Source organism: Thermobia domestica, chromosome 6 (genome assembly GCF_964235325.1).
Source record: "Thermobia domestica chromosome 6, izTheDome1.hap1.1, whole genome shotgun sequence".
NCBI lineage: Eukaryota > Metazoa > Arthropoda > Insecta > Zygentoma > Lepismatidae > Thermobia > Thermobia domestica.
In genome coordinates, this window is record NC_137459.1 from 17,762,060 (window position 1) to 17,774,121 (window position 12,062).

The following is a 12,062-nucleotide window of genomic DNA, read 5'->3' on the forward strand; positions in this document are numbered from 1 at the left end:
CCTTCTTTCTTGGAAGGGCGTTTAGCTGCTCTGTTCTGGTCCTTTCAATGTTAGAAATGGCGTCCAAATGTTTTCCTTTAACCACAGGTTTAATTTTTGGGAAGAACAAGAAGTCGCATGGTGCTACAGGGTGTCTACTGGAATACCAGAAAGTAAATTCATGACTTTTTCATAATTTTTCATGACCTTTTTGTTCAAATTTTCATGACCATGGCGATAAAAATTTACCATTAGCAATAATAAACCCCTACCATCAGTGGTGCATCGGAACTATGCGGGTTGCTAGTCTTAAATGTCACTTATTGTGAATCTTAAAGAAAGAATCTAAAATTCTGCCGCCTTGTGCTCGAGCACAGAATAGCACTTACCTAAATACGGGCCTGCTCTTACCAGTTAATCACTCTATACTGTATTTGAAGTTTTAATTCTGAGTATAATTATCCATCTAGCAGAAATTTGTCTAAAATTAAGCACTCAGAGAACTGCCCAAAGACAAAACAAATTATAAAAGAAATTCGTTTTAAAAAAATAGATCATCAAATTTAAAATCTGCAAACTCAAACGAATAATAATATTTGCATAAGTCTAAAGGCCCAAAAATACACAATTTACATTTCTTAGAAGTAAAGAAATAGCAGATCACAAAGTTGGACAGTAAAAAGTTGTTACTATATTACAGAGACTAGAAGATGAAATGGGGAGCAGCTAGGAAGACAGTAAAGTACCAGTTAGCCAGCACTAACTGGTGGGGGAAATTCTCACAATTACTGACCTGATACAACTGTTTCAATACATGCAGTATGAGGTATAAAAGTATGAAGTATAAAAATATACTCTGAGATTTCAGATTTTCATGACCAGTTGGGTAAATAAAGGACTTTTTCATGACTTTCATGACCACTAAGCAAAATATATGACTTTTTCATGACTTTCATGACTTTCATGACCAGTAGACACCCTGTGCTATATCTGGAGAGTACAGTCAATGTGGACAGACAGGAATATTCTTTTTTTTTTTTTTTTAGCCGAAAGTCGCGGATAAAAAGGAAGGTGTGGCACGACGCGTTTTCAAGGTGAAGAAGGAAGCCATCTAATCGGCGATTAAAATACTTTTGAAGGACCCATAGGAGATGTATAGTTCTTCGGAGAACTCTCGAATAGTCATTCGCCTGTTTGAACAAATCATTTGTTCCATTTATTGCATGTTTTCATCTGTTTTTGACGTCGAAGAACATCTCGATCGTTGCTCGTTTTCAACCGACTCCTTGTCACTTTTGAATCGCTCACACCACTTATAAACAATCTTCAATGCCACTGCTTCATCACCATAGACTGATTTTGACATTTCGTAAGCATGTTTGGCACTTGTTTGCAGCTTAGAACAAAACTTAATGTTGGCGCGCGCCAGATACTCTTAACACGTCCTCACTGTTCTGCCTCTGTAAGCCAACTAACATGTCACAACTCGTTCAAACCCGACACTGAATGTACCAGAAGTTTAGGCTACCGGGCTTACTGGTTGCAATGGGTACAACATCGGTAGATGGCACTGTATAACTACATTCACCGTTCTTTTTGATCACACCTTGTAAACAGTACGTCTACGTCTCATAAAGCTTCGGTGCCGAAAAGGGACATTATGCTCTACCCAACCAATCAACTCAAACAAGTGAATACGGAGAGCTTTTGAGTCTGAAACGACTCGTCAATACAGAAATGAAATTAAATGTCTAGCGTTACTCCCATAATTATGAACCGAGGCTAAGGGAGTGAATGGTCATGGTAAAGAATGAAATGGTTGAATGAAGGCAGTGGGAGAAAACGGGACAACCCCGAGTATCAATGATGACAGGAAGTACCATAAAACAAACAAACAAACAAAAAAGTGACAGTTTGATAAGTTGTTCTCAGTTTACAGTTAACAGATAAAATAAAGGTGCGTTTTCTCCTTTGTGTCTAAACGGGGGATGTTTCCTGAATGAATTATGTTAGGATGTAGACAGTTAAATTCGTTACAATTAGGATTGTAACGGGTATCTTTGTTTGGGTAAAATCAGGTAGAGAATTTCGACATTGCAAACAGTAACGCTGATTATTGACACATACATGTATGAGAGTGTGTGTTTCCAATGTGTTACGATGATGTATTTGAGGAAATTAATATATGTGAGAATTCAAAACTATCGGTGTAACGCAATGACATACTACAGATTTCGGGATGTTCGAAGATCATATTGGTATCGCACATATATTGCATACGTTGTCATTTTGTGGGAAAGAAAACGAGGAACTTTATATTAAATCAGTTCTTGTGAGCAAGAGCGTGTAAGTTGGTAAAGCTACAGTAAACAAATTTTTAGGGAACAGAAAAGGTTTCTGTCTTTTCAAAACTGTGCACTATGTGTATGCAAGGTTGAAAACCTTTTGACCTAAATAAACATTGATTGACTGATTGGATTGATTTTAAATTTAGCGTCCCTTTCAGCAGCGAAGCTATATGAGACGTGGACCTACAGTTTAACATGGAATCCAAGCCACGTGAGGTGGTACGGTGGCTTAGTGGTAGAGAGTTTACTTTCGGTGCGTGGGGTCCCAGGTTAGATCCGTGTCAAATTAGTTTGTGATGAACAACATCGTGCCCATGGGTTATCTTGGAGTACTCCCGTTTCCTCCCACTTTCTCATTCTACCAATTCTTCCATCATCATTCACTCCCCTTAACCATCGTCTCCCTTAGCCTAAAGGACATAATCATAGGACGTTAAACTAAAAGATTTCATTTCCCAAACCACACAAGTTTCCGTTCGGAATCAGAACACACACACACACACACACACACACAAAAAAAAAAAAAAAAAAAAGAAAAGAAAAGAAAAGAAAAGAAAAGAAATGTTTAAGTTTTACGTCCCACGGTTATGCCGGTTAGGCTAAAGGAGACGGTGATAATGAGATGAGTGAAATGGTGGAATGAAGAAAGTGGGAGGAAACGGGAGAACCCCGAGAAAACCCACGAGCACGGTGTTTGTCCACCACAAAGTCCACACGGCGCGAGCTAGAATCGAAGGAACAATCAAAAAGAACCATGTAAATATCTTATATTTTACTTATAATATATCCACATTAGAATTCCCTTGTGAGAATATAACATACCCAACTGTGCCAAAACTTTAGTTCAGTAAATTATTAATAATTACCATTGCACTACTTACAAACCAAACGGAACTCAAGTTTAGAATCACTGTCATTTCTACTATGTTATATGAACGACATCACTCAACTTAGACCTTATATACCTTTTGTGCTCCACTAGAAACTAAATTTCAAAACAAAAATTTAAGTCATACACAGCACACTTTTCCACAATGTGAGGAAGAATTCTTTCTTCTCCTTGGACTTTTAACTTACATGTAACAGATGTTATAACCAACACAAGACAAATATAGGAAAAGCATGGGAAGCAGTTAATAAACGGACAAAACCATCACACCGTGTTAATAAAGAAAAGAAACCAGCAAAATTACATTGATTTAATTTAGAAAAAAAAAAGCGCCAAGTATTACATTTAAGCTAAAACTGTTAGCAAGCAAATTGCATATTTTTATTTACAACACGCATATTGATGGAACAACGGACACCACGTTCCAAACTGTAAGTTGCATTTCAGAGTGACCCGTTGGAAGAGTAGATTAACAAAAAAAAATCATCTACCGAAATGAAAAAACTTGAAAATGTTTGAAGCTTCGAAATTAATGTAGTCGGCTACGTGATGGGGTTATAGTTAATACTGCAATTTCTTAATATTCTTGTTATGGATTAGAAATGGAAAATATTTTTCCCTTTATTATCTTTCACTTTCACTGAACGAAAAAAAAAGGAGCTGTAAAATATTAAAGTGGTAAGATAGCTCTTTGCAAGAATGGTTGATTATTAAAGTACTAGCTAAAATGTCCGTTCTTCGCATAGGAAATTTTATGGAAAACATCTGAAAGGTATATCTGTATTACTTTTATATATACTGAGAAAAATGTTACAGAAATTGCAACCCCCTTCCCTTAGAATCAATGGTATTACTCGAGCAGACGGTTCTACCAAATGTTGACACATTTCTTATATTTTCAAGTCAGGTAAGAGCTTTATACTTCTTTTAGCAGAGCATGCACTAAATAAGAAGCTCCACTACCACTTGCAGATTGGCTTTAGAAGGACTAAGGAACGTACGGCATAATAACTACAGTGCAAGGAACATGAACCAACTTGTGCTAGGTGGCCACTAAAAAGCACGAATTATATCTAACCGATTCAGGGCAGGAGCGCAGCAAAGTGCCCAAGCAATAAAGAGGACAGCGTCCGTAGGGAGCAGGCGCGTCAGCGACGGGGATATAGAAATAATAAGGATAAATAATACTTTCACTTATAATTCATTTCAATATGCTGTGCACTAAGAGTAATTATTTATATTCACTCTCATTCCTTCACAAAAAATGTTTCACATCGTATTTTACCTATAAAGTTTCTATTTGGTAGAACCGTCTGTTCGAGTGAACTCGAAACAATTTTCTACAAGGCTGGGGAACATATCCACTTATTTTTAATAAAAAACTTACATGTGAAGTTGTATTTTCTAACATACTCGTGATATACTGTCTTTTAGCACACATTTTAACCACCTCATTGTTTCGGATACGCATTTTAATGGAAGTAACATGACACAAACCCGGCTCGACCCCGGTGCTAACTACGGTCGAAAATTCGTTTCACAAACGTTTCAGCTGTTTTCGTGATGGTGAGACAGATGTTAATTGGAATTAGAAAAAAATATAGAAACTATCTACCCCCTCCTGCAAACAGAATTTTTTAAAACGTTCAGATACATGTCCAAATATTGAGAAATTTATGTACCAAATTTTAACTTCCTAACTTTAGGACCTCAAGAGAGACTATATTTTGGCATAAATTTTCACGCACCCCCCACGATAAGCATTTTAATCACAGTGACATAATAAAGGCTCTATTTCAGGTAATTACAAGCTACAGTTAAAAATTCATTTCAAACAGTTCAGCCGTTTTCCCGTGATGTGATCGGAAACCAGATCACTTTCATTTTCATTTAAATTGATATATAATATTACAAACCCACTAAGTGAAAAAGAATCTGTTAAAGGCTATATCACCAATACAGATTTTTAATCAATCCAATTATGGTAGCGAATGTGTAGTTATTTCAGTAACTGGAGTATGGCATAAAAAACTACGAAAATATTTCTACTTCAAATACGATAAGTTTCCGCTCTCTTCCAGTTTCATTCAGCGTTTTCAATTCAATATCCCAAATCTGCACTGTTAGTGAGCAAGATTTATTAACCCATAACATGTCTGGTTAGTGGCGTCCTTGAAAAAATAATGTCCCGAAATTTCTCAATTTGCGTAACTTCATAATTGGATTGCCACTGTCATACACTACGCAATAGAAGAGCGTACTATGGAGTCCCCAAAGCAGGTTTTTCAACTTTCTGCGACGACTTATGAAAAACCCAAAAACTCTCTGCGAACATTTTAGTTAAAGTGCAGTAAAATTATAACGAAATTTGTAAGCGCATAAAAGCAAAATGTTTTTACAATTCTATTTTTCTAAACTTTTTTTCTTTTACGCTTTTTATTTATGGAGAAATATACAGGGAGAAATAACTGAATAAGAACCAATCAAGAAATCTCCATCTATATTTACTCAAAAAGAATTACAGGTACTTAGTTGGTATTTTTTCTTTTTCTTTTTTACATCTTAAAACATAGCGATGAATTATTTAAATCTTGAATCCTTCTTACAACTTTGAATATATCACCTCTTCAGACATTAATTTGGCTCCAGAAACAGACTTGAAATGATTGTGGTATTGACTAGTATATCTAGGTATTTCTGACAAAGCCATTTTCAAAAATTTCCTGTTTCTCTTGTGGCCAGCTGGTGGTCCATTTATCTGGATGTAAGCAAACATATCAGTTGTGCTAATCTCTTCAAACCAAAAATCACCGGCTGCAGGGCAGTCAGTCATAAGATTCCTAGCTTTCAAAAATTGTCCTGAGGTAGCCACTCTCTAAGTATCATAAGCATGTTATAACCATGACGACAGCACTACCCAGGAATGGGAATGCGTTAGCAAGCATCCCGCCACCGGACAACTGTCTCCTCGAGTCTCGATTCTGGTACATAAATTGTAGCAGTGGGGACTGTAGCGCTTGTATTGGCGACTATATGTATTGCTTAGTCTTCCCTTTCGCGCCACTCAAGTTTGTTGGTATATTATCATATCAAATGTTGAATCATTCCGAATCGTGACTTATTCACGGAAAATAAAATCTTTTTGTAACCGTAATTTTTATTTAGAGTAGGCAATCTTTCGGAGGCAGTAATTTTTGGCTAGTGGTTTGCCAATCTCTCTGCAGCCCGCATTTTCTTTCTGCGACATTGTCGCACCGTCGCCTGTTGTTCTGCTTTGGGGTATGGAGTTATATAAAGAAATCAAACTTTCTTTAGGATTGTATTGACTCTCCTCGCAGAGAACACTCGCCAGTTTGTTTCCTGAAGCAAGTACATCTGGCATCGGTAGTTACACAACCGTTCTCATAAAATTAAGATTTCGCTCACATCAATTCATTACAATATATATGTAACAGGGGAAGTTTCGATTCATCGTGTGGTAAGTATACGGTGTAAGAAACATAAATCAGATATTACAGCAATTTTCTACCTTAGGAGCGGAATTTTTGGAAAACACTCAAACCATATTCCCTAACTTTTAATTAAGGATCTACATATCGAATTTCACACCTTCAACTTAAACGCAATCCTCATATTCAACATCTTCTATATAAAGAAAAGGAAATTTGATTATAGAAATTTCATCTGGAGCGGAATGTTTGAAAACTGTAAAACAAGTTTTCAGTTACTTTTAATGAACAGTGTATACGCCGAGTTTCATATCTCTAACTTCAAGGTTTTGTGAGATACTCAATTATTTTGACAGAAAATTTGAATCTCTCTTTATGCCCTTTAGAATAGGTGTTTCAAGATTCCCTTCTTATCTCTTACCTCCGTGGCAAAAGAAATATTCTGGCCACATTCCACGTTTGTATATATATATTATTATAGTCTGGGCTATTGAGGAGTCCGTCACTTCCATTTTATATAGTATACATTAGGGATTCCCACTGGTTGCGGTTGATATCTATCAAGATTAAGAGAGTAAAAAGGTTAACTTCCCCTACGTGGAAGTTTCCTTATTTAAATAATAAGGGAACTAGCTGAACCTACCCTCTCTACACAATCATCATTCACATATGAGCATGAATCATCTCCTCATTCCTCACAACATCTGTACATATCCCTTTACAGACACAAGTGAAAGAACTCTTGATAAAAATCGGCAAGGGATACCAAAAATGGGAGGGTTTTTTTCGATTATTTTTTCAATATCTCGCACCGTTTGCAAGATTTTAGTCTACTTCCGGTTGGAGCTTCTAATTCATTTATGATCAGTGTTTTCTTTCTTCTTGCATGCAGTATGTAATAAGCAAATACATTACATATACAATTAATTATGTCAGTGATATATGGTGTTCATTGGGCAAAACACTCCAAACAATAAAGATTCATCTTAGACTGGAGAAATGGTTATCCTTTGTTTGTCATTATCATTTGGTCATGAAACAAACGCCTGATATATATGCAGCTGTTGATATATTTATTTTAAATACTTTCTCGATATTTAATGAAAAATATTGTGGCCAGGAAAAAATAGGGAATATATATATCCCCCCCCCCCTCCACGGCGACTTAAAATACAATTCTGTTGTGTGCAAATTTGGCAATATTGTATTTTATACATTAAAAAACAAAAAAATTAGACCAAATTAAATTCTACCACGTCTAAAATTGAGAATTTACGAAAACAATCGATATTTTAAAGGAACGTGTATTTAAGTAACCCTGTTATTCACTGCTGACGTTAAGATTTCAGGTGTTGAAAGTAAACAAATTAAACACTTTCCCCAGTTTCGAAGTATGGCTTTTTACACATGCTTTCTATATTTTGTTACAATGAGGAGTTAATTCTGTAAGTGACAAACTACTCCACAAATAGATTCAAACAGAATGTTGCTCATTTGACTGAGTTTTCTTTTCCCTTTATTTATTTAGTACAATTAGTATTAAAAATGTCATTAAAATTCTAGACCAGTTCACAGTTCCAACGTAACATGAAATAAGGATGCAGTAACGTGATATTTTGGCAATGATACATATTATATATATATATATATATATATATATATATATATATATATATATTAAAATACTAGGTTTACATGTTTGTGGTCAAGAAAAGTTTATATGTTTGTGACCAATTGCTTTGACAATGAAATCTCGGAAACCACAAGCTATAGAAAGATGCCGTGTTCACTGATCGATTGTAAATTCTGTGTAGATTGTTCAGTTCTAATTGAATATTTAAAAAAAAATGGGCGTTATTTCTTTATTACACTTTTTACGGGTACACTGAAAGTATTGAAATTTTAAAAACTAAAGCACCATATCCTATGAGATACATTCCGACACCACACATTTGTATACTGGAGTAGTATATCCCTTCGGCGTTTCTTTCATCGTCAAATGATAATGAAAAACGAAGGATAATCATTTCTCCAATCTAAGATGAATCTCTGTTGTTTGGAGTCTTTTGTCCAACTAACACAATACATCACTGACATTATAATTAATTGTGTGTAATATATTTGCTTATTACATACTGCATGCAAGAAGAAAAAAAACACTGATCATACATGAATTAGAAACTCCAACCGGAAGGAGGCTCAAATCTTGCAAATGGTGCGAGGTATTGAAAAATAATAGAAAAAAATCTCCTTTTTATGGTACCCCTTGCCGATTTTTATCTATTCACTTGTGTCTATAAAGGGACATATACAGATGTGAGGAATGACAAAGTGATTCATGCTCATATGTGAATGATAATTGTGTAGAGAGCGCAGATTCAGCTAGTAAATTTAAATCATATCGAGGAATGCATTTCACTCTTGAGTAAAAAAAAATCTCCCAATCTTGAACTGTTTTGCCTTAGTCTTCCGAAATAAATAAATAAATAAAAAAGTCAGTTGGACACATTAGTGACAAATTCGTATGAAACACTCAAGTTCGTAACAATTCAAGTTAGTACTTCTAACATGCTAGCAGAACAGAAAACAAAAGCATGGCTGTTTCTATTTGCTTATGACGTCACAGGAACTTAACGAAGATTTACCTTTTAATCCTCAGGCACCAGACCGTACGAAGCACGGTAGCTATGCCTTTCTCCTGTTGTTTAGGGAAGAATGTCATAATAAGATTTAGTTTGTACTTAATCTACAAATACATTTACTCTTAAAATTATTTGTATTACAATACTTAAGTATCTGAAAGTAGATTTCATAGTATTCTGCTAAAAGTAAAACGAGAACCTGATGGAAATCACGTTACAAGAATAGTTAATATGTGGCATTGCAGTCTATTAAGGGCTTTAGCAAACCGAAAAAAGTAGCACGTTTAACTGGCTGTTGCGTGGTGAGCGCATCTACTCCCACTGCTGCACTCACCTTCATATGTTGGTAGTTCTTTTCCCCACTTGCCCCTACGACGCCAAAGCATCATCGAAAAAAAAAATCTTACGCCCTTTAGGGAGATCGAATCAAACACTGACGGCTGGGATAAGAGTAAACTGGAGCACCGTTGTTTTACTCAATAGGGTGGGAAAAAATTCAGAGATAACTAAGAAATTGAACTAAGATTCAATAAACGAGACGAATTTTGTCAGGTAACAAATCCATAAAATTATTATAATAAAACAGCGTAATATTATATAAAATACGGTTACACACCAAAAGAAATACATCATCTTCGTAGACTGTTGCTAAATTAATTACAGAATTTCATGACGTTGATCAGTGCTTCACTTAATAAGAAAACAGAGAAATCCCAGTTCCTTTCAGAAATTGCTAACAAAGTACTTATCGAAAACTTTGTCATGGATAGATTCCCTTCTATTAACATTAACCTCCCATTAGTACAGTCGCCAAGAACAGAACGTATACTCCCATACACAGGCCCCTATATAATATTTTACGCTCTGGACCTAAGAAGATGTTGCAGCCTCCCCTCTCCCTCTTATTTCTTCGTATTTAGTACAGGTCTAAACAAGCAGTATCGCGTACGCTTTTACTGCGCCACCAGCAATGGGGCACGACATAAAAATTCTTAAATTCACATCTCATGCTTCATTTATTTTTGACATACAGGGTGATTATTTTAAACTTGAAACTGCACAATATCTGGAATAAAAGGTACAGGCCACCGCACTAAACTTTCTCGCTCTAATGTCTTAAACTAAGTGGTAGTGTGCTGGAGTTGTTAATGAAACATTTTCTTTGAAATATAAATAAAATTGTAAGGCATTTTCGGAAAACCTCACTAAAAGAAAACTTATCCCCTTGTGGATTCTTCCATAAGAAATGGCATATGACATATGTTAATGGTTATTAATGGAATATTATAAAACTATTCTAATTTGATATTTAAAATTTTATCCTTAGAGGCAGACAACCAACAATAAATCTACAAATATGGTTTCTACTACAACATCAATTCTCATTTGAATTTTTCAAACATGTTAACGAATGACGCCGCCATAATGCTTTTTCAAATTTAATTATATTTCGGTAATATTTTACGAGATTTTTCAATTTTATTCAAACTATTTGAAATAATATTTATATACCACAACGATTCTAGATTATTTATATTGTTTTTTGATGTTTTATGTACGGTACAAAATAAATTTATATAAAATGTAGTTTTAGAAATAAATTATAATTACATAATGGAAAATACTCTTGTTACCACAGGTTCCCAAAAGGCGTGACATTAAATTAAATTTCTATTCTTATTAGAGAACAAACACCTCACCAGTACATTCATTTTCAAGAAGATTGGTTTACATTTACCCTGTTCCACCGTCAAACAAAAACATCTCAAAAACTACTAGATACATAATCACTAAATTTAGTCAGAATATAAAGGAATCAAATTCGTTTTTCCAGATATTCAAACTGATAGCAGAACAACTACTTCCTGTTAAAACAGGTGATCGCCGTAGAATAAAAACAGTTTCCTGCAATTGACTAAGAGTCGCAAGAATACATTTAATCTCAATCCTCAATTCTGTACTAAAACTGAAAGTGGTAGAAATGCACTTCAACTTCCGGTTTTAATAATCTACATAGAGAAAAAAATGATAAAGGATAGCGAGAAAATTTCTTGGAATCGATTTAAAGTTCTAAGTGGAAGTATCTCATCATCTCTCTCAACCAACTATTCAAAACCGGAAGTAGTTAACTACTTCGGATTTTAACATTGATAGCCGTAGAATAAAAACCGTAATAGATAGCGAAAAGCAGTTTACTGTGATCAATTACGGGTCTCAAGGATATATTCCACCTCTATTCTAATCTCTCCACTTAAACCGGAAGTAGTAGAAATATACTACCACTTCCGGTTTCAATACTGAGAAAATATCACGTCATATAAACCAAACTCCTTCATGTGGTGTATATGTGACAATGCTACTTTTTATATGTAAAGATGACCCCATTTGACCCGGAAAAGGAAATTAAAAAAAAAAAAAAAAAAAAAAACTCTGTTCACCCGTATATATAAATGAATAACTCAGTCATTCGAGGTACAGGGAAGAACACAAATTGGAAGGAACACTACGAGGTGAGCAGTTCGATTTAATAACCTTTTACTGCACTTCTGCTCTGATAACTACTGTTGTACGAACTTAGCATACTAATGCACTGAAAAACACATTAGAAAACGAGTGTATTATCTAATTATTGATTTTAATATGTTCTTATTCTGACTTTAGAAGTGTTCAGGATATTCACTGTGGAATAATTAGCCTTACTCTATATTCAGTACAGTTACAAAGTCGGTCAGCCACGCAGTAGAATATTACATTT

At 34.9% G+C, this 12,062-nt stretch overlaps 1 protein-coding gene across 2 annotated transcripts in view; it reads right to left on the bottom strand.

Annotated features, from left to right (window-relative positions):
* The window catches only part of LOC145687858 (testis-expressed protein 264 homolog), a 42,405-nt gene that overhangs the window by 14,519 nt on the left and 15,824 nt on the right, over nt 1-12,062 (bottom strand). Inside the window, exon 4 of one of the 2 annotated variants that reach the window (XR_014131803.1) lies at nt 9,311-9,363. The exons of the other annotated variant lie outside the window; for it this stretch is intronic. The gene's annotated coding sequence lies outside the window, so the exon portion shown is untranslated. The remainder of the gene's footprint in view (nt 1-9,310; nt 9,364-12,062) is intronic. 2 annotated transcript variants of the gene reach the window in all.